This window comes from Schistocerca serialis, chromosome 1 (genome assembly GCF_023864345.2).
Source record: "Schistocerca serialis cubense isolate TAMUIC-IGC-003099 chromosome 1, iqSchSeri2.2, whole genome shotgun sequence".
NCBI lineage: Eukaryota > Metazoa > Arthropoda > Insecta > Orthoptera > Acrididae > Schistocerca > Schistocerca serialis.
Genome location: NC_064638.1, coordinates 394,879,416 through 394,904,239, shown reverse-complemented (window position 1 = coordinate 394,904,239; position 24,824 = coordinate 394,879,416). Strand labels below are relative to the sequence as shown.

The following is a 24,824-nucleotide window of genomic DNA, read 5'->3' as shown; positions in this document are numbered from 1 at the left end:
CCCCTCGTTGCATCAACTCTATGGGTGACCACGCTCTTTCCTCTCGAGATTGCCCCATTTTTAAAGACGAAAAGCTCATTCAGGAAATCAGAGTGAAGGAAAAGGTGTCGACCTTTGCTGCTCGAAAATTATTCGCCAGTCGAAAGCCCACTGTGCCTCAGACAGGAAAATACAGCACTGTCCTTGCCTCTCCTCGGCCAACAAAGGAGGCAGCCACGCAGACTTGTGATCTCACCTTTAGTGACACGGTCGTCAGATCGTCCAGCGCAAAGATCGCCCGTTCCACCTCCCCACTTTCGCCTGCTCACTCTATGGCTCACCCTTCATCGGGTTCCGCTAAATCTCGATCCCAAAAATCAGACACCCGGACTTCCAAAAAAGAGCATACTCGTGAAGATTTTTTACGTACCCCAACTCTACAACCATCGGTTCCTCCTTCATCTAAACATCATGTTTCCAAGAAGGCTAATAAGAAACCCAGTTCCTCTCCTTCTCCATCACGCGTGTCTCATCTACAGCACCACCTGGTGGTAACCGTCCTCGACCGTCTTCTGTGTCACCGAGGCGCACTGCTGGCGGCCGATCAACCGGCCGATCACTGGTGGCAGGAGCTGCTCCTGAACAACCTATGGATCAGGATCTTCTGCCTTTGGCTGAGTGCCGTTCCACGCTGTCGGTCGCAAGCTCTGAGCAGTTGTTGAGTTGACAGCAACCTTGGTCCTATTCTTCCATTTTCTGTCCACCCTATGTCCATTATCCATTGGAATGTCCGCGGCATTCAAGCCAATCGGGATGAATTGACGATCCTCTTACGATCCTACTCGCCGGTCATCTTCTGTCTTCAGGAAACAAAGCTGCGTCCCTACGACAGCTTTGTTTTCCCCCATTTTCAGTCAGTCCGATTTGATCTCCCCTCTGTTGAAGGCACTCCAGTCCATGGAGGACTCATGATTCTCCTCCATAATACTCTCCATTATCACACAATCCCCTTAAACACTTCCTTCCAAGCAGTCGCTGTCCATCTTTCCCTTTCTGGATACACCTTCTCTCTTTGTACTGTATACATTCCATCGTCCACAGTCACTTCTTGGTCACCTTCCACCCCCCTATTTGCTGGTTGGGGACTTCAATGCCCACCACCTGCTTTGGGGATCTCCACATTCTTGTCCGCGTGGCTCACTATTGCTAGACGTCTTCCACCAAGTGGATCTTTTTTGCCTCAACACTGGGGACCCCACATTTTTGTCTGCCTCCACGACAAATTTCTCTCATTTGGACCTTTTGGTTGGTACTGTTCCGCTAGCTCGGCGCTTCGAATGGTTCGCCCTTGCTGATACACACTCAAGTGACCACTTTCCATGTGTCCTTAGATTTCAGCCACAACTGCCATATATGCACCCGAGACGCTGGAAGTTTGCCCAAGCCGATTGGACACTTTTTTCGTCTCTAGCGACATTCGATGACCGTCACTTTCCTAGCGTCGACGATGAGGTCACTCGTATTACAGACGTTATTCTTACAGCTGCGGAATGTTCAATACCTCGCACCTCCTAATTGCCCCGGCGACCCCCAGTTCCTTGGTGGAACGAGGCATGCCGTGACGCAATACGTGAGAGGCTACGTGCTCTTCGCGTTTTCAGACACCATCCTACATTGGTCAACTGTATCCGCTATAAGCAGTTCCGTGCGCGGTGCTGTCGCGTCATATGCGATAGCAAGAAGGCAAGCTGGGACTTCTTTACTAGCTCATTTAACACCTTCACTCCCTCCTCGGAAGTTTGGAGTCGGATTCGACAGTTATCAGGCGCGCCTACTTTCTCTTCGCTCTCTGGGCTCACTGTCGTGTACGATACATTAGTGGACCCCGTCGCAATTTCTAACTCACTGCGTCAACACTTTGCTGAGATTTAGAGCTCTTCAAATTACCTGCCAGCGTTTCTCCCGAAGAAACGTGCAGTGGAAGTGCGACCTCTTGCTTTCTCCTCTCAAAACCGCGAAAGCTACAATACTGTTTTCTCCATGCAGGAACTTCAACATGCACTCTCTTCTTCTCGCTCCTCCGCCCCAGGACCGGATGGTATCCACATCCAAATGTTGCTGCATTTATCATACCATAGTCTGCGTTACCTCCTTCGCCTTTATAATCGAATTTGGACCGACAGTACTTTTCCCAGACAATGGCAGGAAGCTATCGTCGTTCCTGTTCTGAAACCTGGAAAGGACAAACATCTCCCCTCTAGCTATCGCCCCATTTCTCTCACAAGTAGTGTATGTAAAGTTTTGGAGTGTATGGTGAATTGCCGTTTAGCTTGGTGGCTGGAGTCCCGCAGTGTTTTAACACCTGCCCAATGCGGTTTCCAAAAGCATCGTTCTGCAGTTGATCATCTTGTTGCTCTCTCCACTTATATCATGAACAATTTTCTCCAGAAACGCCAAACAGTAGCAATATTTTTTGATCTGGAGAGAGCATACGATACCTGTTGGAGGACAGGCATCCTCCGTACACTGTTCTCTTGGGGCTTTTGCGATCGGTTGCCCCTTTTTCTTCGCAAATTTATGGCACAGCGCACATTTAGAGTGCGGGTGAACACTACTCTCTCCCGTACTTTCTCCCAAGAAAACGGGGTACCCCAGGGCTCTGTGCTAAGTGTTGTACTGTTTGCCCTTGCCATAAATCCAATTATGGATTGTCTCCTTCCTGATGTCTCGGGCTCCATCTTTGTGGACGATTTTGCGATCTACTACAGCTCTCAACGGACCAGCCTTCTCAAACGACGCCTTCAAGGCTGTCTCGATCGCCTCCACTCTTGGAGCATCGAAACAGGCTTCCGCTTTTCTCCCAGTAAGACCATTTGTGTTAATTTTTGGCATCGTACGGAGTTTCTTCCACCTTCCTTACATCTAGGACCTGTCAACCTTCCGTTTTCGGACATCGCTAAATTCTTGGGTCTTATATTTGACAGAAAACTGTGCTGGTCCTCCCACGTTTCCTATCTTTCAGCTCGCTGTCTGCGATCCCTCAACACCCTCCGTGTCCTGAATGGTACCTCCTGGGGAGCGGACCGAGTGGTCCTTCTCTGCCTCTATTGCGCCTTAGTGTGATCGAAATTGGACTATGGAAGCATAGTTTACTCCTCTGCTCGACCGTCTATTCTTCGGCGTCTCGACTCTATCCACCATCGTGGATTACGTTTAGTGTCTGGAGCTTTTTACACCAGCCCTGTGGAAAGCCTTTATGCTGAGACTGCTGAGCCTCCGCTGTCCAATCGGCGAGCTGTCCTTCTAAGTCGTTATGCTAGCTGTTTGTCTTCCATGCCCACTAATCCGGCCCATGACATTTTTTTCGACGCCTCCTTGGATTTAGGGTATGCAGGCCGCCCTTCCTCCCTACTACCACTGGGAGTCCGCTTCCGTCAACTGCTCCATTCTCTTTCCTTCCGCTTTCCTAAAACTTTCTTGACAACTTGGGGTACAGCACCACCTTGGCTCCGTCCCCGGACCTGCCTGCTCTGTGATCTTTGTCAGTTTCCCAAGGATGGTACCCCTTCACTTGTTTATCATCGGGCATTTTCTGCTCTGTGCGCACAAATGAAGGATGCCACATTTATTTACACTGATGGCTGAAAAACATCATTTGGTGTAGGGAGTGCCTATATTGTTGGCGACGCCCCAAATCGATTTTGGCTTCCTGACCAGTGTTCGGTTTATACTGAGGAGCTTTACGCTGTTCTCCAGGCTGTCCAATACATCCATCTTCATCAGCGGATACAGTATGTCATCTGTTCAGATTGTCTCAGCTCTCTCCTCAGTCTCCAAGCTCTCTACCCTGTCCACCCTCTGGTCCACCGGATTCAGGACTGCCTACGCTTGCTCCACTTGGGGGGGCGTCTCGGTGGTGTTCCTCTGGATCCCAGGACATGTTGGTACCTGTGGAAATGAGACGGCCGATATAGCGGCCAAGGCTGCAGTCTCTCTTTTTCGGCCAGCTATTTGCCCGATTCCCTTCGCCGATCCACGGAGTGTTTTATGTCGTCGTGTTGTTCTTTTATGGCATGCACATTGGTCGACACTTCCCCATAATAAATTGCGGGACATGAAAGCTCTTCCCTGTGCTTGGACCTCTTCCTCTCGAACGCATCGTCGGGAGGAGGTAATTTTAACTAGACTCCTGATAGGGCACTGTCTTTTTAGCCATCGACATCTTTTAAGCAGCGATCCTCCCCCACTCTGTCCCCACTGCTCTCAGCTGTGGACGTTAAGACACCTTTTACTTGAGTGCCCCTATTTTACTCCGTTACGTGCCCGTCTACAGTTGTCACCTGAAATATCATCCATTTTAGCAGATGAAACGCGCTCAGGCGTTCGCGTTCTCGACTTTATTAGTGACAGTGAGATGACGTCAGTCATTTGAAGCTTTTTTGGGGACAACCAATCCCTTTCTGTAGTGGTTTTTTAAGCTTTCCTTCTGCTTTTAGTTTCTCCAATTTTTTGTTTCGTTCCCATTGCTGCTGGTTTCCATTTTCATGTTTTACCTTTTCCTGTCACGGACCGGGCGGTAATGACCATAGCAGTTTTGCGCCCTAAAAAAAAATTTAAAAAAGAACATGTTTAAGTGCCTGGCAGAGGATTCATCAAACCATCTTCTCAATAATTCTTTATTATTCCAATCTTGTACAGTGCACAGAGAAAATGAACACCTGAATCTTTTGGTGCGAGCTCTGATTTCCCTTATTTTATTATGGTGATCATTTCTCTACGGTGATCTAGGTTGGCATCAACAAAATATTCTCGCATTCAGAGGAGAAAGTTGATAACCGAAATTTCTTGAGAAGAGTCCGCTGCAACGAAAAAGTTATTGTTTTAATAATATTTTGCATCTAGGTCAGTTTTTAGGGATATGAGCCCTGAACCAAGGGACTGGGAGCAGGGACAGAGTAGGGATGGACAAAGATATTGTGTAGGTTTGGTGGGTGGCGGAATACCACTGTGGGAGAGGTAGGGAGGATAGTGGATAAGATATTCATCATTTCAGGCATGATGAGAGGTAGTAGAATGGAAAATGTAATTCAATTGTTCCTGTCCCGAGTTGTGTAAGATTTCACTGAGGCCTTTGCAGACCGAAATTATCCTGCCCCTTGTCTCTCCAGTCACTTACCATTTCCCACATGCCCACTGTCTGGTCACAAAGGAGCACTCCTCTCATGACTCAGGTCCACCCAATGCAGGAGCAATTGAATCACATTCTGTGCCAGGATTTTAATTACCTCTCTTCGTGCCCTGAAATGAGGAATATCCTACGCACTACCCTCACCACCCCTCTCTGCCGCACACCGAACCAGTACAATATCCCTGTCCATCCCTACTCCACCCCTGCTCTCAACTCCTTCCCTCATTACTAATACCTCTGCAACAGACCTAGATGTACGACCTATCTTGTACATTCGTCCACTACCACTTACTCCAGTCCTGTCACAGGCATCTCCCATCCCATCAAAGGCAGAGCTACCTGTGAAAGTGGCTGTATTATCTACAAACTAAATTGCAACCACTACGTTGTTTTCTATGTGGGCATAATAACTAACAAGCTGTCCGTCCATATGAATGGCCTCTGCCAGATTGCCCAAGAGACAGATGGACCATCCAGTTGCTGAATGTGCTGTCCAACACAACTTGCTTCATTTTAATGACTGCTCCACAGCATGTGCCATCAGTATCCTTCCTACCAACACCAGCTTTCCTGAATTTGCAAGTGGGAATTCTCCCCGCAACGTATCCTTCATTCTCATAACCTCCTTGGCTTCTGCCTTTGCTGGTTTCTGCCCTCTACCACCTTCCATCCTCTCACTCCAGTCCTATGTGCACCTTCTATTCCACCAGTGTACCTATAGTACTCTGATGAAAATTACTTTGTAATTTAGATTTCAGTGAGTCCAGTGCTAGGGGCCAGCCGTTGTCCAATCCTTTCTGAAATTCAATGTGCTTGTGTGCTGCTTGTTTTGTAGGTATGTTCAGCACATCTTGAAGCTTGGCTGGCTGTATGCTGGCAACACCATTGCCTGCCACTGCAATCTGTCAGTCACAAACTAATTTCCATCAGAGTATAGTCTTTTCCCCTTCTCTATATCTCTCTCCTCCTTTCCGCCCTCCTCCCAGCACAGCCTTCCAACTCTGCACCTATCAGCCCTATCCTATCTCCACCACGTGCCTGCTTGCCCCCACTGCAACACCACATCGTCTTCCAACCCTATCCTGTATCTTCCCCTCTTCTTGTCTGTTGCCACCTCCTTACTTCCACCTCCCACCCCGGATTGCTGCTCATGTCAGATGCGGACTCAAGCAGCCGTGCGTGCGTGCACTCCTCCTACTCCTCCTCCTCCTACTCCTCCTCCTCCTCCTCCTCCTCCTAGCAGAAGAGTTCAAGGGGAAGGAAGAGAGTTGAAGCAAAAGGACTGGAGAGGTTCAGGGAAAGGGGTATGGTTCAGAAAAGTCACACAGAAACCAGGCCAGGTGGGACTTACCGGACAGGATGAGAAGGAAAGAAAGAATCAGTCTTTCCTTCTCATCCCGTGTGGTAAGTCTTCCCTGACCCAGGGTTCTGGGTGACTTTTCTGAACCATACCCCTTTCCCTGAACCTCTCCAGTCCTTTTCCTCCACCCATCTTGCTCTCCTTTCAACTCTTCTGCCAGAAGCTTGTAAAAGTTAAAGCCTTTTGTGTGTCCCTAGGTGAGTAGATTTTTTATCTATCCATTTACTTTATGTTACCAATAATTGATTATTTTCATTGAAAACTCTTGAAAGCCATACAATGACAATTGATGATGTGAAAGGACTGAAAATATGCAATATTTTGAAGAATTCTAGACATTGTTTTGTGTGTGTGGTTTGAGCAGGACAGGAGAAAAGGATCTCTGTTGAGTGGATCAGTCAGTAAAAAAAAGGCACTGATTTTGTATGAAAAATTATGTGAAAATGGAAAGTTCACAGTGGGCGAAAAAAATTACACACCATTCAAAATGTAATTATTTTGGGTGAGAAGCTGTGTGCTGATGAAACAGCTGCCAATGAATTTATTCTGAAATTTGAAAGCTTAGTCAAAAAGCTTGACCTGATGACTGATCAGGCATATGAAATTGATCAGTCTCTTAAACTACAAAATGCTCTGTACAGGAATTCTTGCAATGCAGAGTCAGTCTATAACAGGTACAAAACTTGCCAAAGATAGAATTACTATTGTTGTCTGTAGTACTGCTAATAGCAGTCAGAAGATGGCCAATGTTTGTGGGAATCCAATCTCTTTAACAAATGGTTTCGTGACCAATTAGTCACTGCCATTCAAAATACTTAAGAGGGAGGGTGGGGGGGAGAAACTCTCTAAACATGCCATATTGATACTCGACAATGCGACATCTCATCCATCTGAAGAACAACTTCAAATGGTGAAATAAAAGCTGTATTTCTTCCTCCCGACACAACATGTCTAACCCAGCCCATGGACCAGGAGCTCATTGAGTGGCTGAGGTGATATTGTCGAAAATACTCTGATCGGTATTGGAGAGGACACAAGAAGGCAACAGCTTACTTCAACTGATGAAACCAATAAATGTAAAAAATGTTTTTATACAATTGCCAAAGTTTGGGATGAAATGTCTGCATAAATGCTTGAAAATTCTTGATACAAACTGTGGCCAGAAATGAATGAGACTAAAGATGAGACCTCAAAACAAACAAGTGACAGGAATCAAGATGAAACAGACCACGCGACAAGTGATGAAAGTGAAGATACAGACACTTCAGCAGTTTTGAGGCATTTGTAAACCTTAAAACCGTACACTGAGCCCAGTGACATCTGTAAGTGGATCAGTATGGCTGACATTGACTGCACAATAGAAGAAGAATTAACTGATGATCAAATTGTTGATGTTGTAAGTGAAGGAACTGATAGAATGAGAAATGTGATGATGGGCAACAAAGACAATGAACCTGCAGCTCAAGTAGCACAGGGACAGGATGTACATTAAGTCCGGGAACACTTTCAAGTATTTGTTACACAAGAACTAAACACTGTACAGATGTCAGTACATATTGCATTTTGAAGAGAAACTCTGAAAGTTTTTTTACAAACATTCGATATGCTAACCATGAGTGACCCAGCAGACATCAATACATAATTGAATTCTTGCCATACCTGTCCCAGCATGGCATTGTTGACTGTGGCAGTCACTTCCCATATTCTCCCCCAGAGCTCTGCTGCATCACATGGTAGAGGCGGTGCATACATCAGATCTTTAATGTGTCCCCATTGAAAAAAGTCACACGGAGTGAGATTTGGTGATCAGGGAGGCCATTTCATGAAACAGCAGTCCCCTTCTGTAGCACAGCTGATCCATCGATGCAGCTGTTCAGGTACCCACGAACTTCACGATGAAAACTGGGTGGGCCCATCCTGCTGAAAGATGAACGGAGAGTCATTGGAGCCATTTTGAGTTCACGTGATACATGATGCACCAATTTCTTTGGACTCCTTATGAATGTCTCTCGTACATGCTCCACATTCACTTCACCAGCACTGAGAAGTCTGCTTCCCTTTGCTGGGCACAAGCAACCCATTGTAACGAATTTGTTGTGCCAGTGGTAAATGGCTTTCCTTGTTGTTGGCTTCTTACCATACTTGGTTCTAAACATCCGTTGAACAGCTGGAGTTCAACAAAAACAAGTGCTCTACAACACACAGAAAGCTCACTCCGCTCCTGAACTCGCCACGTTTGCGACTAGCGCTGACTATCGGCAAATTACCAAACTACGCTGTGGCAGTATACATGGGGGAAAAAAAACTTTCAGGGTTTCTCTTCAAAATGACATATGTATGACATCTGTACAATGTTTGGTTCTTGTGCAATAAATAATTGAAAGTGTTCCCAGACTTTATGTACACCATGTAAATGGAGAAAATGCATTTCATGTAGCCTTTTAATACATATAACAAAGTTTTGTGTCTACCCAAAAGGACATTTTGTGGATAGATAATGGCAGTACATAACGACAAAATCAAGGTGGTTAGCTGCTCGGCAAAATCTCAATACAGATTTTCTCATCCTCCTTAAGAACAGAAATTTTTTTTACTGTGTGACCTCATGTTTTAAACAGTTAATTGCAAATCAGTTCTGTGGCACTGCAATACTGTAATAAGGTATGTGCAGCTGACCTACATATACATATACATCTACTTAGATACTCTGCAATCCACCACGTGGTGCATGGCAGAGGGTACCCCCATACCAGTACTAGTCATTTCCTTTCCTGTTTCACTCACAAAAAGAGCGAGGGAAAAATGACTGTCTATATGCCTCCGTATGAGCCCTAATTACTCGTATCTTATCTTTGTGGTCTGTATGCACAATATCTGTTGGAGGCAGCAGAATCATTCTACAATGAGCTTCAAATGTCAGTTCTCTAAATTTTCTCAATAGGGTTCCTGGAAAATAATGTTGCCTTCCCTACAGGGATTCCCATTTGACTTCCCGAAGCATCTCCATAACACTTGGGTGTTGTTCGAACCTACTAGAAACAAATCTAGGAGCCTGCCTCTGAATTGCTTTGATGTCTTCCTTTAATCTGACCTGGTATGGATTCCAATCACTTGAGCAGTTGTCAAGAATAAGTTGCAGTAGCATCCTATATGTGGTGAACCACTTTTTCTTAGAATTCTCCTGATAAACTGAAGTCAATTATCCATCTTCCCTACCACAATCCTCAGATGTCTGTTCCATTTCATATCACTTTGCAATGTTATGCCCAGATATTTAAATGACGTGACAGTGTCAAGCAGGACACTACTAATGTTGTATCAGAACATTATGGCTTTGTTTTTCCTACTCACCCCCATTAACTTACATTTTTCTACATTTAGAACATCACACCAACTAGAAATTTTGTCTAAGTCATCTCGTATCCTCCTAAAGTCACTCAGCTTCAACACCTTGCTATAAACCACAGCATCATGAGCAAACAATCGCAGATTGCTACGCACTCTGCCCGCCAAATCATTTACGTGTATAGAGAATGACAACAGTCCTGGGTTCTATAACTTAAAAAGTCTGCAAACCACTCACATATCTGTGAACATATTCTATATGCTCGAACCTTCTTTAACAGCATGCAATGGGACACCTTGTCAAATCCTTTCCGGAAGTCTAGAAATATGGAATCTGTCTGTCTGCCCTTCATCCATAGTTCACAGTATATCTTGTGAGAGAAGAGAAAACCGAGTTTTGCATGACCAATACTTTCTAAAACTATGCTCATTTGTGGACATTAAGCTTCTTGGTCTCAAGAAAATTCATTAGACTCGAACTGAGAATATGTTCAGGAATTCTGCTGGGCAAGAGATTCACAATAAATGCGAGCTAAGTTAGGGGTCAGTGCTGTAGAGTACTTTCTGTAAAATCAAATTGGGATTCTATCCGGACATGGTGACTTATTTGTTTCCAATTCTTTCAGGTGTTTCTCCATGCCAGGGGTGCTTATTGCTATGTCTTCCACACGAGAGTCTGTTTGATTGTTGAACAACAGTATGTTTGTGTGATTCTCTTGTGTGAATGATTTCTTGAATGGGAAATTTAAAACTTTGGCTTTTGTTTTGCTTTCTTCAACTGCCACTCCAGATAAGTCAACAAGTGACAGGATGGAAGCCTTAGAACCACTTAGGGATTTTACATAGAAGTAGAATTTCCTCTGCTTCTTTGCCAGATCTTTTGCTAAGGCATGGTGGTGGCAGTGGTTCTATGCTTCACGCATAGATCTTTCTACAGACGCACAGGTCTCAATTGACCTTTGCTTGTCATCATTTGCTCTTTCTCTTTTGAACTGAGAGTGCAATAACCTCCACTTCCACAGAATTTTCTGAATCTTGTTATTAAACCATGGTAGGTCTTTCCTGTCCTTAATCCACTTTACTAGGCACATACTTCTCAGGACTATGATTTACAATCTGCTTAAACTTTGACCTAATCTCTCTGTGTCTACCTTACTGGAACTAAGTGATGTCAATTCACTGTCTAAGTGAGATGATAGTAACTGCTTATCTGCTCTTTCTATCAGAAACATTCTCATACTGTTCTTAATTGATTTATTAACTTTCATAACCATAGCTGCTATAATGACATCATGAGTGCTAACCCCATTTCTATACTTACGTTGTTGATAAGGTCTGGCCTATTTGTGGCTACAAGGTGTAAGATATTTCCATTGCACCTGGACTGCCAAACTAACTGCTCAGAACAGTCTTCATGAAAAGTGTTCAAAAGTACTTTGCATGAGTGTCTCTCTGCAATGAATCCAAAGACATCCCAGTCTATACTTGATAGGTTACAGCCTCCTCCAAATAGTATTGCATAATCTGGGTATTACATGCTACTGACTGTAGACTTTCTTTGAATTATTCTGGAACTGTCACAGTGGATTTTGGTGGCTGGTGAAAATGTCCAACAATTAACTTATCGCCTACCTGTTATATGTCACCAGATAACTCTACTGTCACACTCAACTTCAAACTCAACAGAAACAATATTTTTGCCAACTGCAATGAACATTCCCCCTCCTATGGCCTCTAACCTGCATTTCTGATATATATTCCATGATTTGTTAAATATCTCAGAGCTTCCCACTTCAGGTTTCAGACAGGTCTCAGTCCTGAGAATAATTTGAGCATGAGAATTTTCCTGGAGGGCAGTAGATTTAGGAATTTGTTACAAATACTTCGACTATTTACTGATAAAATTTTGACAGCATATGTGTGTTTATTCAGAATGTGGTCTGACTTCCCTTGCTGCATATTGACTGGTGAATGTTCATCATGGTACCTAAAACTACTGCATAGCCTAAACAAGCTTCATGTGCACTCCATAAGTACTCTGCTATCCGGATAGCTGCTTTCTCTGTGTAGTGCACACCTGACCTATTGTGGGGAGTCATACAACTTTCACTCACAGCACCAATATCTTACTGTACAACACAGACATATTTTAGAGTACAAACACAACAGTACACTTTCGTATAAGATTTTTTAGTGTATCGATGTTTTCTTTTCATTTTGTTACTGCTTCAGCATGGAACAATATTTCAGACAGTATTTCCAGTTGAAAATTAGTACAGTTTCACTGTACTATATTGTGATGTTACGAGTCAATAAAAGTGTTCCTCTTATAATCCAATGTTTTTTGCGTTCCGACCATGCTCTCAGTTCCAGCTCTTAAAATTAAATTCAGACATGGCAGTTGATCTAGTGTACAAAAATTTTGAAGGAATTTAGAGGATCTAGTGAACAAAAATTTTGAAGGAATTCTGAGAGACTCCAAGGAGAGTTGAATTGTAACGTAAATAAACATTCTGAGTAATTTTGTTACGAAGTGCTCTGAGATTATGATTTGGAAACAGTCATTTGTAGAGTAATACATCACCCTTAAATTTCACTGTATATCAACACAAATAAACATGCATTTTTGAGAATTTTTGGAAGCTACCATTATTCTTTGCATGATCTACAAGTAATCTGTAGAAAACAGGAGTTGGTGATTTAATTACTGTGTCAAATATTAAAACGTATTGTGTTACAGATAGTTTCTCCTTAGAGAGGAGTAGCCCTATTTATTATTGGCATTTATTGTGAATTAACTTCGTTTTCAAATTTGCTACCAACTACAATCAACCTCAAAATCTTTTAGGAAACTAGTAATTTATGTCACAGGTTTTTGTATTGCCTCAATAGAAATCTTGTTTTGTGTATTTACTTCAATTTGTATAAGGAATTAGCAGCTTCCAAGCTCAAGAGATTAAAAGGTAATAAGCAGGCTTAATTTAAAGTTACTTGTTCACTGCCGTGTAATACATTGCACCAGCCAAACTGCAGTCCCAGAGTGAACACTGTTCTCGAACAAGTTCATTGGAAATTGCCATGACTACTGTCAAATGATGGGCAGCTTCTGTGAATTGGTGTCTTGGAAGAGCTCTCGAAAGTTGTGTACCTTTGATACTGGTACCAAATTTACCTCAAGTACTATCCTCTCCTGTGAATCCTGTCTCCTTAGTTGAAGCTACACAATCTTTCATTATTCGTCCACTTGACTGTGAGAAGCGTATCGATAGTAGATCTGTGTGTCCTATACAGGTTGAATGGGGACCATGTAAGACTCAGGGTGTTGTAGCAATCCTCCTAACCAACAAGTTGCACTGAAACTGAAATCAAACCAATGGGACTTACTTCTCCTGTTTTGGGGGAACTTGTTTTGTCTGGTGTGAAGAGGGAGCAAACACACAAGGGTAGGGTCATTAATCATTCGCAGTTCAAATATACGGCGAATGATCACACTCTGTAAGGAGATGGCAGCAAGTGACAAGAAGGGACACCAGGTGCATTCAGTGTGTATGCCTGGAGGTCTCATTCAACATGTTGAAGAGGCTGTTCCAGCAGCCATTGAGGGAACAGGGTGCAAGCAACTGCAGATTGTGGTGCACTTTGGAACAAATGATGTTTGTCGTCTTGGCTCCAAGGTATTTTTTGGGTCATTCCAGCAACTGGCAGAGAATGTTTAGAACCAGCATTGCACACAGAGTTTCAACAAAGCTCACAATTCGCAGAATTGTCCCCAGAACTGATTGTGGCCCTTTGGTTCTGAGTCAAGTGGAAAGACTGAACCAGAGACTTCAAAGATTCTGTGACAAGCTAGGTGCACTACATATCAGAGGCTGCTAATCAGGTAGCTGACTGTGTGTGGGGTGCACACAGGGGTCTTTTAAATTAGGTGACTCTCCATCCAGTTCAGGTAATGATAGCTGTAGGACACCTAGAAGTATCAGTATAAGATCCGAAGACATGCCTCCACAGATGAGAGTATTAAAATCCTAATTGTTACCTGCCGAAGCATTTGCAACCAAGTGCCAGAGTTTGAAGTGCTCCTGAAAAGCTGTGAAGCTCACATAATAATAGGTACAGAAATCTGGTTGAAACCTCCAGCCCTTTCCCTGTTCCCATTCCAGCACTACACAGCCCTCATGCCCTCATTCCACCATTGCATCCAGTCTTTTTATTTCTCTCCTTGTCCACTCCCCCCCCCACCCCCCCACCCCCACCCCCAGCTCTCCCCTGCCCTCCGTCTAACCTCCCACTGCACATAACTGCCCTATCCTCTCTCCATCTCGTCCCTGCATGCTTCCCAGCAGCACTGCACTGTCTACCACCCCTACCTTACTATCATTCCACCTCCCTGTCCCAGCCTCCTCCTTACTCCCACCCAGTCACCACTCCCATCATGCACTGGTGGTGCTGCTGCTGCTTATAGTTACCTGAGACTGCAGTAGTGTGTGTGTATTGTCTACTTTTGACGAAGGCCTTACTGGCCGAAAGCCCTTATTTGTGACAGTCTTTTTGTTGTTCCTATCTGTGAGTCAGCATCACCGCTATATGGTGAGTGCAACTTCCTATTCATAATATTGTTACATTTATAGCAGAGAGATTTTAGGGAAATTTTAAGTGTATATTGAAAGGATAGGCAAATGGGAAATGGAGGCAGAGTATTTGTCACAGTAGATAAGAAACTCAAATCCATCAAGATGGAAATTGAAACCGCATGTGAGATTGTTTGGGCAGGACTCAGTATCAGGGCTGGGCATAAAATGATAAATGGGTCCTTCTATTGCATCTCCGATGCAAACAAAAACTTTATAGAAAACATAAGTTCACTTGTATGTAAGTTCCCCAATCATACTATAATCGTCAATGGAGACTTTAGTCACTACAATTAACTGGGTGTGAGAAGACATCCTGTGAACCTCTACTAAATGCCTTCTATGAAAACTATCTAGAGCAGATAGTTAGGAACCCCACTCATAATGGAAACATAATAGCAATAAATATGCCTGATCTCTTTGAGGATATACACATCGAAACTGGTACTAGTGACCATGATTTCCGAAAAGCATTTGACTCATTACCACACATAAGCTTATTGTAAAAAGAATGATCATATGGGGTATCAAGTGAAATTTGTGATTGGATTGAGGACTTCTTGATAGGGATGGTGATATATTTTGGATGTAGAAGTAACTTCTGATGTAACCCAGGTAAGTGTATTGGGACCCTTACTGTTTATGTTGTATATTAATGACCTGGCAGACAATATTAATAGTAACCTTAGGCTTTTTACAGATGATGCAGTTATCAGTAATGATACTGCATAAATATTCAGTCAGATTTTGATAAGATGTCAAAGTGGTGCAACAATTGACAGCTTGCTTTAAATGTTCGGAAATTTAAAATTGTGCACTTCACAAAACGAAAAACTGAGTATCCTATCACTATAATATCGGTGAGTTACTGTTGGAATTGGTTAGCACATACAAATACCTGGGTGTCACACTTTGTAGGGATATGAAGCGGAATGTTCACACATAGGCTCAGTTGTAGATAAGGCTGGTGGTAGACTTTAGTTTATTGCTAAAATACTGGGGAAGTGCAATCAGTCTATAAAGAAGATTGGTTCTAGAATATTTCTAAAGTGTGTGGGATCTGTACCAAGTAGGACTAACAGGAAATATTGTACATGTATAGAGAAGAGCAGTGTGAATGGTCACAGGTTTGTTTGATCCATGGGAGAGTGTGACAGAGATACTGAATGGACAGAACTGGAAGACTCTTGAAGATAGACATAAACTGTCCTGAGAAAGTCTATTAATGAAGTTCCAAGAGCCAGCTTTAAATTATGACTCTAGGAATATACTACAACCCCCTACATATCACTCACATAGGGATCATGAGGATAATATTCAAATAGTCACTTCATATGTGAATGGAATGGGAATAAACCCTAATAACTGATAGAACAGGACATACATCTGCCATGCACTTCACAGTAGTTTGCAGAGTTTAGATGTAGATGAAGAGCTATGAAACATTGTGCACTACTTCTATAATGGCTGTCGATATTACATTCCAGAAGTAACAGCTGTGGTGTGTTCTTCATGCGGTTGAGATTATTGTGCAGTGACTTGGAATGGTGATGAACGCAAGTGATAAAGAAATTTGAAGGGACACCAAGATCTTATAATTTACAGAGTTGTCAATGAAACTAAGTCTTAGACAAAAAAAAAAGTAGTACCATTTGAGGCAGTGAAAACTAGTAAAGTTGCTTTCATGTACAGCAAAAATTGTTGTAGGTTGATTCGGAATTTAGAATTTGAAAAACCTGGAAATTTCAGGCAAATCTTCAGTGGAGCAAAGTCACCATCCTGGTGTTACATAGTAATTTCTACAGAATTCAAGTAAATACTGCACTGTTATTTATCACTGTGTGTGCACCATTGATATTGCCTTTGGTATACATGAGGAATCCTGTTTTCTTATGCATATGATGTAAATATGCTTGACACGAGGATACTCTCCTCTTAACAGTTGGAGTATGGTATGCATTAGTGCCCTTCTTGATGAGCTGTTATTTGAAAATGGCACAACAGCCAAAAATAAGATCATAAATAAATTAATTTAATAATACCCCACTTGGCACATGTCTTACTAAAATACAGTACTGGAGGATTGTGGATGCAAGGAAACGGAACATAATTAAATTACAAAATTTTTTATAAAATAAGCAGATACTTCAGAATAACATGGAAATAGAACTCAGATTACACTAAATCTTTAACCAAGTGTCCTTTTATTACAAGACTTCCTGCATGCTTGTGGAAATTTTAGACCTGTGTATGTTTTGACAACTAATGAAATTCAAGGTTTCCTACTAATCTTGTATCACTCAGTCTGCCGTGTTGAGACTCTTCTGGCTTTTCAGGTAATTCAGATAGTAAGCATTGTAACCAAATTAATTACTTGTGTCCTTCACAAGTTGAAATTATTACTACATCAGTCGAGGTGGCTACCACCACCTGCAACTGATTTATGTTGCCACATCAAAATACTTTGACACAATGGTGGTTGTCAGTGGCAAAATGAGCATCACTGAAAATTCACAAATATTTCAGGTACTAGAATATGCATTTCTCTGGATTCAAATAACCAGTAGTTCATTTTTCCACAGCTCAAGCAGATTTATTCACAATGGAAGATACATAAAACATCCAGTTGCCTTACTTTAGTGGACAGAAGGTGAAACTGTTTTCTTTTGATCGTTCTTTTGATGCTCAATGATAGTTGAGGTCATACAGGATTTATCTATAAGAAATCACTCCAATATTTCTTTCGTGTCTCAACTTATCATAACAATTCCATCTTCATAACGCTTTATTATCTATTGTTATTGTCAAACTCGTGTTGTAAAGTACTCTGATAAAGAGTAGTTTCATCCTTGTCACTTCCAACAGTCAAATATGGCTGTATCAAGTATATTTTAATTGTGTTTAGATCTGGAACACTGTTTTGCACAGTTGCCTTATTTATGACTTGATTAGAACATTTGTTCCAACAGTGCAGTACTTCCTTGAGCCCACAAAGACTCAATTTTAAGAGACACAGTCAATCTGTATTGTCTGCAGAACATCCTGGTTGTTCCAGATGTACTCTTGCGTCACATATTCGATTCAAGAAAGCTGTCTTCACATAAAATTATTTTGCCAACATCTTATGGTAAGCAGTTGCAGTTAATAAAGACTGGATGTTACAACAACTTGCAGCAGGACTACATGTTATTTATAATCAATTCTTGCTTCTAAAATATGACCTTTTGCAACCAACCATGTTTTAAAACAAGAGTTTTGATCAACTGCTTATGTGTTTATGCAGTACTTTAGCATTCATGGAACACTCATCGGATATGCACGTATCCTCTTTAGCAATTGAGTTAACTTCACCAATAGCAGGCATCCATTTTCCTTTTCAGTGACTCCAATATTTAAGAAACAATTTGGCCCTTTTTGTATTGCTCTTGGGTGTTCACCTGCGAGCAGCCATTGACGAAAATAAGAGCCATTCAACCTTAGGCAAACAGCAGAAAGAGCTGCCATTTGGGAAGAACAGAACAATCCTGAAATAGTCATTTTGCCTGTGTAAAACTGGAATTGTACTGTGCTATTTCCACTTTCGGAGTAAAATTGAAAAATATAGATCTTACTCAGTGATACAGAGTACAGGAAAATAAAAGAAATGACCAACAGGGTAAAAAGGAAGACCATTGACTTTTTGGGCCAGCTCTTGCTGAAGGAAACCAAGGCTCTATTGCCTACCTAAAGTATATAAAGAAAATATTCCTTGATGGCCTATTGTAAGCAACATAGGCACACCTGCATACCAGCTGGCCAAATACCTCATGGCAGTATGAAGTCCCTTCATTGGTAAATGTCAGTGCTTCATCAGAAACTCACTACATTTCATTCAAAGACTGCATCCTTTCTCTTCAATGGCAATTATTGTTAACAAACATACGGCATCGCCAAAGGGTACCCTCTCTCACCCATACTGATAACTTATTTATAGAGGACTTCAATGAGAAAGATATGGAAAAAGCTTCGTTGAAGACCACATGCTTCTTCAGATATATTTCTTGTGGGGCCACATGGGCATGAAAGGCTTTAGTAGCTCCTCCAATACATGAACTCTGCACTCCACCAATAATTAACCAAGATCCCCTTTCTGAATATCCTGGTTGAGCACAAAGTAGACAGCATTGTGGTATGTACAGGAAAGCCACCCATGCTGATTTTTATCTGCATGCTTTCAGCTGCTATCATCCCTCACACTATGAGGGCAATGGACTCAAGGCCCCTGCAATATCTGACAGAAAAAGCCAACCAGTGGATCTCAACAACAAAACAGATAAACAGATACAGTGAGAGACGAATACAACTTATTCATGCAGGTATTAACAGGCTCGGCAAACAGAATACAATGGTGGCAGACCAGCAGTGTAAGTTGAATCTTTGACAGTGCCAGTGACTTGTGCTGGGAAAATGGCAGAAAAATTAGCAAACAAGTGTCAACCAAAGACCCTGAGATGACAACCTTTTTGTTCAGGGGTATAGGATGGAGGAATTAATAAGTCTGTTGCATTACCTATGAGCAATTAATAGACTATCTAGTATTAAAATTCTATGCCTCTGGTTGGTTAATGACATTGTTTTGAGTTTCAATTAAATTTTATTTAATGCATCACATACGTCAAATTTAATAAGAAAATTCTATGAAATTTTCAGAAACCATCTTGAAAAGATACTTACCTTCTTGCATCTCCAGACTACTCCCTCCAAACTACTCTGTGCTCACTGGTCCATTGATATCTGCATTGATTGATCTGTAGAGTGGTTTACTCATTATCTGAATGACGTTATAAGTGTTTTTCCCATAACACAGCTGTCACAAAATTAAACCTTGCAACACTCTTTATTGATGGCAAGTATTGTTGATTTGGAATGGAATACTTTGTAACACTGGTGTGTCAGTAACATTTATTTGTGTCAGTGTGATTTCTAGTAATCCCATCCTTGATTATATAAGAAATTAATACAGTGTTTGAGCCCACACTTTTTCGCTATAAATTAATATACTCTACTGCCCAGTAACCTACTTATTTGGATTTATTATAAGGAAAGTTTTTCTTTTTACATTCATTTGAGATCTGTAATTGACTTTCCCTATTATATGTGTCAGATGTTACAAATGTTCTTTCCCTTGTTTTCCACACATTGCAATAGTACAGTGTTTTACAGTAAGTAAATTCAAACTCTAACAATGTAAACTCCACGTTGGTATATCAACAATATTAGGCAAAGGACAGAGTGCTACTCGCCGTAAAGATTACTCATTGCATTGCAGACAGGCATAATGAAGAGGCTGTTACAAATTATAGCTTTCAGCCAAAGCCTTTTTCCCCAAAGAAAACACACCTCGTGCACACATGACTGCTACCATGGGCAGCTCCGTCTACAACTCAAAGGGTAATCTTTTCAGTGAGGAGCACTCTTATCATTTTCCCAGTATTGTTAAATTCAAACTCTGATTTTCTCATGGTATTTGTTCCAACAATCTTCAAAATTATCACATCTTTCTGATCATGGACAAAATTTGACCAATTCCTGTTTTTTTCAGAGAACTTTTTCTCTTTAGTTTCACTAAATCCTCATTTAGGTTTACAAATAATTTCTGCAACCTAGCCACATGTGTGCTAATGTCTTTTTGTCATACCACTGAGCCGTGATATTACCGCACTTTGACCTCCCATGGCTGTGATTGGAAACAAGTCCATTGGTGACTAAGGAAAGCATGTCACACAGTGAATGATTTCAAGATAGTTGTTCATATACTAACAATTGGTTCCACATGTTCTTGTGAAATATGACGATAAAAATTCACAATAAGCCAACCAAAGTGCCCTCACTCTAAGGTATAATAATATTCAGGTTGACTGATACTTGACTTGAAAAAGTTTTCAGTTACCATGTTTCAAAATTATATATTGTTGTGTTCAGATCAGTCACATAATTTTCCCCATATTTCTTCAACATTATTGAATGTCAGAAAGATAAATCAGTTGGTTTATTTGGCGCACTTGCTGTTTTCACGTCATCGTTTTGCTATTGAGCGTGCCTTGTTGTTTGTTCATTGTTTGGTTCTTGTGGCAACACATTCTAAATGTTCATACATACTCTAAAAATCACTGTGAAGTGCATGGCAGATAGTACTATCCTCTGTACCAGTTGCTAGGACTACTTCCTGTTCAATTCACATAGGCAGTGCTGCAAGAATGATTCCTCAAAGGCCTGTGTGCACATTATAGTTACTCTAATTTTGTCTTGACTAGTCCTGCAGGAGTGATTTGTTTGTTGTTGTAGTGTATTACTAGATTTCTCATTTAAAGCTGGAAGTCTACCACCTGCTGTGTGTATGAATGAGACTATCTGATCATTCCATTTCATATCCCTACCAATTTTTGGGCCCTGGTATTTATGAGCTGACTGCTTCCAGTTATGACTCATAAATTTTGTAGTCATAGGACACTATGTGTTTGTTCGGTTTTCGAAGTGTATTTTTCATTTTTGAATATTTAAAGAAAACTGCAAAATCTCTCACTGTCTACTGAAAGTCTGAGGTTACTACTAATACTGTGTACCAAGTTATTAATATACTATGTGAACAGGAAAAGTCTGAAAACACTTTCCTGGAGAAGCTTGAAGTTGCTTCCCCATCTATGAATGAATCTAAATCAAAGATAACAATATAATGGAAGGAAACATTCCACGTGGGAAAAATTATATATAAAAACAAAGATGAGGTGACTTACCGAACAAAAGCGCTGGCAGGTCGATAGACACACAAACAAACACAAACATACACACAAAATTCAAGCTTTCGCAACAAACTGTTGCCTCATCAGGAAAGAGGGAAGGAGAGGGGAAGACGAAAGGAAGTGGGTTTTAAGGGAGAGGGTAAGGAGTCATTCCAATCCCGGGAGCGGAAAGACTTACCTTAGGGGGAAAAAAGGACAGGTATACACTCGCACACACGCACATATCCATCCACACATACAGACACAAGCAGACATATTTAAAGACCAAATCAAAGATAACATCCACCCTACCAAGAAACTAGTCCGGTCACAAATTTCATTTGATACCCTATGTTTCTTTAATAAGTGTTGTTGTGATTTTTAGTCAAATGCTTTTTGGAAGTCAAGAAATACTACATCTAGCTAGACTACCTTGATCCATGACTTTCATGATGTCAAGTGAGAAAAGTGTGAGTTGGCGTTCACATTACCAGCGTTTTTGGAATCTACGTTGATTGCAACAGGGGAGATCATTCTGTTCGAGATATCTCATTATATTTGAGTTCAAAGTATGCTCTCAGATTCCACAAAAAGTTGATGTGTAAGATACTGAATCGTAGTTTTGCGGATCACTTCAGCTATTCTGTGTGCAAATAGACGTGTACTGTGCTTTCTTCCAACTAATGGGCACAGTTTTTTGTTTGAGGGATCTACAGTATAGTTAAATGAAGATCTAACTCAAGTGCAAATCCTGTATAGACTCTCTAATATGTATTCCAATAAGTCCTGGAGCTTTATTAAATTTTAATGGTGTCAGCTGTCTCTTAACGACACTAATATCCATGTAACTCATTGTTATTGTGGCATAACAATTAAACTTGCACAGAACTCCTGGATTTTCTTTTGTAACGGAATTCAGTGTTTGTGCATTTGCACTACTCCCCTCAGTTTCAGTTCCTATGTCATCCATGAGTGTCTGGACATGCAGATTCTCAGAAGTGAACATCCAGAAGATCAAGAACTTTGGAGTGAGTGGGCATCAGCAAGACACAAGGACACATACTGGTGCTTGCAGGGGAAAGGAAGCGGTGGGGGTGCCTAATGCTATCTTGGAAAATGGATGATTAGAGTAATACACCAACACTTAAAAGAAATTAACATTCATAAGAGATAAATAGTATTTTAAGAGTGAGGCAAAACTGTTGTTGTTGTGGTCTTCAGTCCTGAGACTGGTTTGATGCAGCTCTCCATGCTACCCTATCCTGTGCAAGCTTCTTCATCTCCCAGTACTTACTGCAACCTACATCCTTCTGAATCTGTTTAGTGTATTCATCTCTTGGTCTCCCTCTACGATTTTTACCCTCCACACTGCCCTCCAATGCTAAATTGGTGATCTCTTGATGCCTCAGAACATGTCCTACCAGCCGGTCCCTTCTTCTTGTCAAGTTGTGCCACAAACACCTCCCAATTATATTCGATATCTCCTCATTAGTTATGTGATCTACCCATCTAATCTTCAGCATTCTTCTGTAGCACCACATTTCGAAAGATTCTATTCTCTTCTTGTCCAAACTATTTATCGTCCATGTTTCACTTCCATACGTGGCTACAGTCCATACAAATACTTTCAGAAACGATTTCCTGACACCTAAATCTATAATCGATGTTAACAAATTTCTCTACTTCAGAAACACTTTCCTTGCCATTGCCAATCTACATTTTATATCTTCTCTACAAGAAAACAAAAACTGTAAAACAGCCAGTAGTGAACAGTAATATCAAAAGTAGGCAGTGTACGGCGATGGCAATCCTGTGATTGGTGTGCACTTCTTAAAAACTGCTTACCTAGCAGAATGTGCCACCTACCCATGATTTTCTTACTTTCCATTACAGACATAAAGCTCACTTCCCAGAAGACATGATGAAGTTCATGTGTGGCAGAGACTTGGTAGTATTTCTTTCTCATTGAGTGATATTTTGAGACTAACAAGAGTTTCAAAAGGGACAATAATTTCAAAGGATAATGTATTGAAGTTAATGATTCTGGGTTTTATAATGTCAGTGATAATGGTTTCCATGGACACAGTAATTATAGAACATATCAACTTAAAACAACTGCTGATTGCAACGTGCTTGAACATATAACTGTGTCAGACATGTGTTTGGTACTTTGCACATACCTGTGTGAATAATGAACTTGAGAAACAGTTCATAACAGAAAGATCTATGGTAAGTCTTTTTCTACAATGCAAAAACAATTTAGTCTACTAGCTGGTCTATCAGTTGGTCCCACATTGCACATTCATGCCCGCAGAAGACAGTTACATGGATCAGTTCAAAGACAAGTGCAGGGGCTTAAATATGCCGCCACTGCCTGCTGACTGTCTTCATGAGCAATGCCGGCTGCCTACTTTAGTGTACCATAATACTTATGACTGATTTCAGGAAAGAATCGACAGTCTCAGTTGCAAAATGGTTTTTTATTTATTTAATTTGTGACACGGAGAGTCCCACAAGTACCAACAATGGAACATCATGCAATAAAATTAGTTCTTTTTGATGATTTTGTGTGCTGTCCTACATGTATATGTTTAGCATATCTGTACCCATTGTTGAGGTGGTGCAGTGTGTTAGCACACTGGACTCACATTCGGGAGGACGACGGTTCAATCCTGCGTCCGACCATCCTGATTTAGGTTTTCTGTGATTTCCCTAAATCGCTCCAGGCACCTGTGTGTAAATGGATGAGGAAGGGAGAAAATCACTTCGAGAACATTTTATTACAGTCGAACTTAACTGGTAAACTATTCATAATATAGTACTCAGATTCAATTTACAATATTATGAGAAGGAAATTTGCCACTCACCTTATAGTGGAGGCGCTGAGTTGGAGATAGGCACAACAAAAGATTTCCACACTTAAAACTTTTGGCCGATGGCCTTTGTCAACAATAGACACACATACACGCGTGCGCGCGCGCGCGCGCACACACACACACACACACACACACACACACACACACACACACACACACACACACGCGCGCGCGCAAATGCAACTCACACACACTGTATGGTGAGTATCAACTTTCCTTCTCATAATATTGTTACATTCCATCCTGATTTTCCATTGTCAGATCCAGTTAAGATTGTTTTGCATGTGGATATCGTCTTTGACTAGTTACGATGTTAATTCATAATTGCAAAAATGAAAAGTACGATGAACTTCAAACTTGGGACATGTCACATGAGTTAGGATAAATTATTTTATATTTGTTGGTATTTTTAATATAATTATGTGTATATCAGTCTCAGGTCACACGAGTGGTCTCATTACCAGTGTAACTTATTACCAAAATAATTATGAGTGCCTCTCCAAGCCCGTTCAGTTGATGAGTTACTATGTAATGTATTCCCATTGTCTGATGATGACTTGATAAGTTGAAACTGGTAATGATAGCAGATGTGTGACCTTAGGCTGAAATGTATAATTAAAAAAATGACGATATGGTTGCTGTTTTTTCTGAAGAAAGTATGAGTAATCAAATAAATTATTTTAGCTGATC

The 24,824-nt window shown here is 41.3% G+C and overlaps 1 protein-coding gene across 2 annotated transcripts in view; it reads left to right on the top strand.

Annotated features, from left to right (window-relative positions):
• Nucleotides 1–24,824, top strand: part of LOC126471444 (dihydroxyacetone phosphate acyltransferase) — a 128,809-nt gene that overhangs the window by 91,059 nt on the left and 12,926 nt on the right. The gene's annotated exons all lie outside the window — the stretch shown is intronic.